We start from the raw sequence: 6000 nt of genomic DNA, 5'->3' as shown, positions 1-6000 counted from the left end.
ATTGTTAAAATGTCTATACTTCCCAAAGCTATCTACTTATTCAATGCCATTCCTATCAAAGTACCTACATCGTACTTTCAAGATTTGGAAAAAATGATTCTGCGTTTTGTATGGAACCGGAAAAAACCCCGTATAGCTAAGGCAGTTCTTAGTAACAAAAATAAAGCTGGAGGCATCAGCATACCAGATTTTAGTCTGTACTACAAAGCCATAGTGGTCAAGACAGCATGGTACTGGCACAAAAACAGAGACATAGACACTTGGAATCGAATTGAAAACCAAGAAATGAAACTAACATCTTACAACCACCTAATCTTTGATAAACCAAACAAGAACTTACCTTGGGGGAAAGACTCCCTATTCAATAAATGGTGTTGGGAGAACTGGATGTCTACATATAAAAGACTGAAACTGGACCCACACCTTTCCCCACTCACAAAAATTGATTCAAGATGGATAAAGGACTTAAATTTAAGGTATGAAACAATAAAAATCCTCAAAGAAAGCATAGGAAAAACACTGGAAGATATTGGCCTGGGGGAAGACTTCATGAAGAAGACTGCCATGGCAATTGCAACAACAACAAAAATAAACAAATGGGACTTCATTAAACTGAAAAGCTTCTGTACAGCTAAGGACACAATAACCAAAGCAAAGAGACAACCTACACAATGGGAAAGGATATTTGCATATTTTCAATCAGACAAAAGCTTGATAACCAGGATCTATAGAGAACTCAAATTAATCCACATGAAAAAAGCCAACAATCCCTTATATCAATGGGCAAGAGACATGAATAGAACTTTCTCTAAAGATGACAGACGAATGGCTAACAAACACATGAAAAAATGTTCATCATCTCTATATATTAGAGAAATGCAAATCAAAACAACCCTGAGATATCATCTAACCCCAGTGAGAATGGCCCACATCACAAAATCTCAAAACTGCAGATGCTGGCGTGGATGTGGAGAGAAGGGAACACTTTTACACTGCTGGTGGGACTGCAAACTAGTACAATCTTTCTGGAAGGAAGTATGGAGAAACCTCAAAGCACTCAACCTAGACCTCCCATTCGATCCTGCAATCCCATTACTGGGCATCTACCCAGAAGGAAAAAAATCCTTTTATCATAAGGACACTTGTACTAGACTGTTTATTGCAGCTCAATTTACCATTGCCAAAATGTGGAAGCAGCCTAAATGCCCACCAACCCAGGAATGGATTAACAAGCTGTGGTATATGTATACCATGGAATACTATTCAGCTATTAAAAAAAATGGAGACTTTACATCCTTCGTATTGACCTGGATGGAAGTGGAAGACATTATCCTTAGTAAAGCATCACAAAAATGGAGAAGCATGAATCCTATGTACTCAATCTTGATATGAGGACAATTAATGACAATTAAGTTTATGGGGGGGGGAAGCAGAAAGAGGGATGGAGGGAGGAGGGTGGGGCCTTAGTGTGTGTCACACTTTATGGGGGCAAGACATGATTGCAAGAGGGACTTTACCTAACAATTGCAATCAGTGTAACTGGCTTATTGTACCCTCAATGAATCCCCAACAATAAAAAAAAAAAAAAAGGAAAAAAAAAAAGGCTATAACAACTAAAAAAAAAAAAAAAAAAAAGAAAGAGGTAAAGTCTCCATCTTTCTTTAAGGCTGCACAGTATTCCATGGTATACATGTACCACAATTTGCTAGTCCATTCGTGGGTCGATGGACACTTGGGCTTCTTCCATGACTTAGCAATTATGAATTGGGCTGCAGTAAATATTCTGGTACAGATGTCTTTGTTATATTGTGACTTTTGCTCTTCTGGGTATAGACCTAGCAAAGGAATTATAGGATCGAATGGCAGGTCTATTTTTAGGTCTCTAATTATTCTCCAGACATCCTTCCAGAAGGAACGTATTAGTGGGCATTCCCACCAGCAGTGTAGAAGTGTGCCCTTTCCTCCACATCCAGGCCAACATTTCTGGTTTGGGGATTTTGTTATGTGGGCTACTCTTACCGGGGTTAGGTGATATCTCAGAGTAGTTTTGATTTGCATTTCCCTAATGATTAAAGATGATGAGCTTTATTTCATGTGTTTGTAGATCTTGCATCGGTCTTCTTTAGAGAAGTTTCTCTTCAAGTCCCTTGCCCACCCAGAGATGGGATCTTGTTGTTTTCTTTTTAATACGTTTGAGTTCTCTGTGGATTCTGGTTGTTAGACCTTTATTGGCGGTATAACCTGCAAATATTTTCTCCCATTCTGAGGGCTGTCTGCTTGCTTTACTCACTATGTTCCTGGCTGTGCAGAAGCTTTTTAGTTTGATCAGGTCCCAGTAATGTATTTTTGATACTGCTTCAATTGCCTGGGGAGTCCGCCTCATAAAATATTCACCCAGGCCGATTCCTTCAAGAGTTTTCCCTGCACTTTCTTCAAGGGTTTTTATAGTTTCATGTCTTAAGTTTAGATCTTTTATCCAGTGAGAGTCTATCTTAGTTAATGGTGAAAGGTGTGGGTCCACTTTCAATCTTCTACAGGTTGCCAACCAGTTCACCCAGCACCATTTGTTCAATAGGGAATCTTTTCCCCACTGAATGTTTTTAATTGGCTTGTCAAAGATCAAATAACAGTAAGTAGCTGGATCCATCTCTTTGTTCTCTATTCTGTTCCAGACATCTACTTCTCTGCTTTTATGCCAGTAGCATGCTGTTTCGATCACTATCGATTTATAGTACAGTCTCAGGTCTGGTAGTGTGATTCCTCCTGCTGTGTTTTTATTGCTGAGTAATGTTTTGGCTATTCGAAGTTTTTTCTAATTCCATATAAAATGAAGTATTATTTTTTCAAGATCTTTAAAATATGACAATGGAGCTTTAATAGGAATTGCATTAAAATTATATATTGCTTTGGGTAGTATGGACATTTTAACAATGTTGATTCTTCCCAGCCATGAGCATGGTATATTTTTCCATCTGTTAACATCTTCAGCTATTTCTTTTCTTAAGGTTTCATAGTTCTCTTTGTATATATCTTTCACATCCTTTTTTAGGTATACTCCCAAATAGTTCATCTTCTTTGGCACTACTGTGAAAGGAATAGAGTCCTTGACTGTTTGTTCGGCTTGGTTATTGTTGGTATATATAAAGGCTACAGATTTATGGGTGTTGATTTTGTAGCCTGAAACATTGCTGTATTCCTTGATCACTTCTAAAAGTTTTTTAGAATCCCTAGTGTTTTCCAGATATACGATCATATCATCAGCGAAGAGTGAAAATTTGATCTCTTCTGACCCTATGTGGATACCCTTGATCGCCTTTTCTTCCCTAATTGCAATGGCTAAAACTTCCATTACAATGTTAAAGAGCAATGGAGACAATGGGCAATCTTGCCTGGTTCCTGATCTAAGTGGAAATGATTTCAATTTAACTCCATTCAAAACGATATTGGCTGTGGGTTTGCTGTAGATGGCCTCTATTAGTTTAAGAAATGTCCCTTCTATACCAATTTTCTTAAGTGCTCTGGTCATGAAGGGATGCTGGATATTATCAAAAGCTTTTTCTGCATTAATTGAAAGAATCATATGGTCTTTATTTTTAAGTTTGTTTATGTGTTGAATTACATTTATAGATTTACGTATATTGAACCAGTGTTGAGACCCTGGGATAAATCCAACTTGGTCATGGTGTACAATTTTTTTGATGTGTTGCTGGATTCTGTTTGTTAGGATCTTATTGAGTATTTTAGCATCTATATTCATTAGTGATATTGGCCTATAATTTTGTTTTCTTGTTGGGTCTTTCCTTGGTTTGGGGATCAAGGTGATGTTTGCTTCATAGAATGTGCTGGGTAATATTCCTTCTTTTTCTATATTTTGGAAGAGGTTTTGTAGTATAGGTACTAGTTCTTCTTTAAATGTTTGGTAGAATTCTGACATAAAGCCATCTGGTCCTGGGCTTTTCTTTTTGGGACATTTTGTATAGTTAATGCTATTTCAGAACTTGATATAGGCCTGTTCAACATTTCCACTTCGTTCTGGCTAGGTCTTGGTAGGTGGCGTGCTTCCAGGTATTGGTCGATTTCTTTCAGATTTTCATATTTGTGAGAGTAGAGTTTCTTGTAGTATTTGTTAAGGATTTTTTGAATTTCTGAGCAGTCTGTTGTTATTTCATCATTACCATTTCTGATCGATGAAATTAGAGATTTTACTCTTTTTTTCCTGGTTAGGTTGGCCAAAGGTTTATCTATTTTATTGATCTTTTCAAAAAACCAGCTTTTTTTTTTTATTAAATCATAACTGTATACATTGATATGATCATGAGGCATCATACACTCGCTTCATAGACCATTTGACACATTTTTATCACAGTGGTTAACATAGCCTTTCTGGCGTTATCTCACTTACTGTGCCAAAACCTTTACATTCTACATTTACCAAGTTTCGCAAATACCCCTGTAAGATGCACCACAGGTGTGATCCCACCGATCCCCCTCCCTCTACCCACCCTCCCTTTCCTACTTCCCCCTATTGTTAAGTTGTAACTGGGTTATAGCTTTCATGTGAGAGCCCCAAATTAGTTTCATAGTAGGGCTGAGTACATTGGGTACTTTTTCTTCCATTCTTGAGATACTTTACTAAGAAGAATATGTTCCAGCTCCAAAATGCTCATCATCTTTAATCATCAGAGAAATGCAAATCAAAACTACTTTCAGATATCATCTAACTCCAATAAGACTAGCCTATATCACAAAATCTCAAGACCAGAGATGTTGGCGTGGATGCGGAGAAAAGGGAACACTTCTGCACTGCTGGTGGGAATGCAAATTAATACATTCCTTTTGGAAAGATATATGGAGAACACTCAGAGATCTAAAAATAGATCTGCCATTCAATCCTGTAATTCCTCTGCTGGGCATATACCCAGAAGACCAAAAATCACAACATAACAAAACTATTTGTACCAGAATGTTTATTGCAGCCCAATTCATAATAGCTAAGTCATGGAAAAAGCCCAAGTGCCCATCGATCCACGAATGGATTAATAAATTGTGGTATATGTACACCATGGAATACTATGCAGCCTTAAAAAACCAGCTTTTGGATTTACTGATCTGTTGTATAATTCTTTTGTTTTCAATTTCATTTAATTCTGCTCTGATTTTGGTTATTTCTTTCCTTCTGCTGGGTTTGGGGTTGGAGTGTTCTTCCTTCTCCAGTTGCTTGAGATGTTCCACTAAGTTATTAACTTCCTCTCTTTCCGTTTTCTTGAGGAAGGCTTGCAGTGCTATAAATTTCACTCCTAGGAGTTCCTTTGCAGTATCCCAGAGATTCTGGTAATTCGTGTCTTGATTGTTGTTTTGTTCCAAAAATATGGTGATTTCCTTCTTAATCTCATCTATAAACCATGTATCCTTCAGCATAAGGTTGTTTAGCTTTCAAGTTTTTGTATGGGTATGCAGGTTCCTGTTGTTATTTAGTTCAACTTTTATTCCATGATGGTCTGAGAAGATGCAAGGAATAATTTCTATTTTTTTAAATTTGCTGGGGTTAGATTTGTAGCCTAGGATGTGGTCGATTTTGGAGTATGTTCCATGGGCTGATGAGAAGAATGTGTATTCAGGTTTTTTTTGGATGAAATGTTCTGTAGATGTCTGTTAAGTCCAGATGTTGAATGGTTGAGTTTAAATCTAACATTTCTTTGCTTAGCTTCTTTTTGGAGGATCTATCCAGGATTGCTAAAGGGGTGTTAAAATCTCCAACTACTATGGAAGTGGAGGAAATTGAGTTGCTCATGTCTGTTAGAGTTTCTCTTATAAATTGAGGTGTGTTGTGGTTGAGTGCCTAAATATTAATAATTGAGATCTCATCATATTGAGTATTAACTTTAACAAATATGAAGTATCTATCCTTATCCTTAATTATTTTGGTTGATTTAAAGCCTATTGTGTCTGTGAACAGGATCACAATGCCTGATTTTTTCTGGTTTCCATTTGCCTGGAATA

This window comes from Nycticebus coucang, chromosome 21 (assembly GCF_027406575.1).
Source record: "Nycticebus coucang isolate mNycCou1 chromosome 21, mNycCou1.pri, whole genome shotgun sequence".
NCBI classification, from domain to species: Eukaryota; Metazoa; Chordata; class Mammalia; order Primates; family Lorisidae; genus Nycticebus; species Nycticebus coucang.
This window is presented reverse-complemented; position numbering follows the sequence as displayed.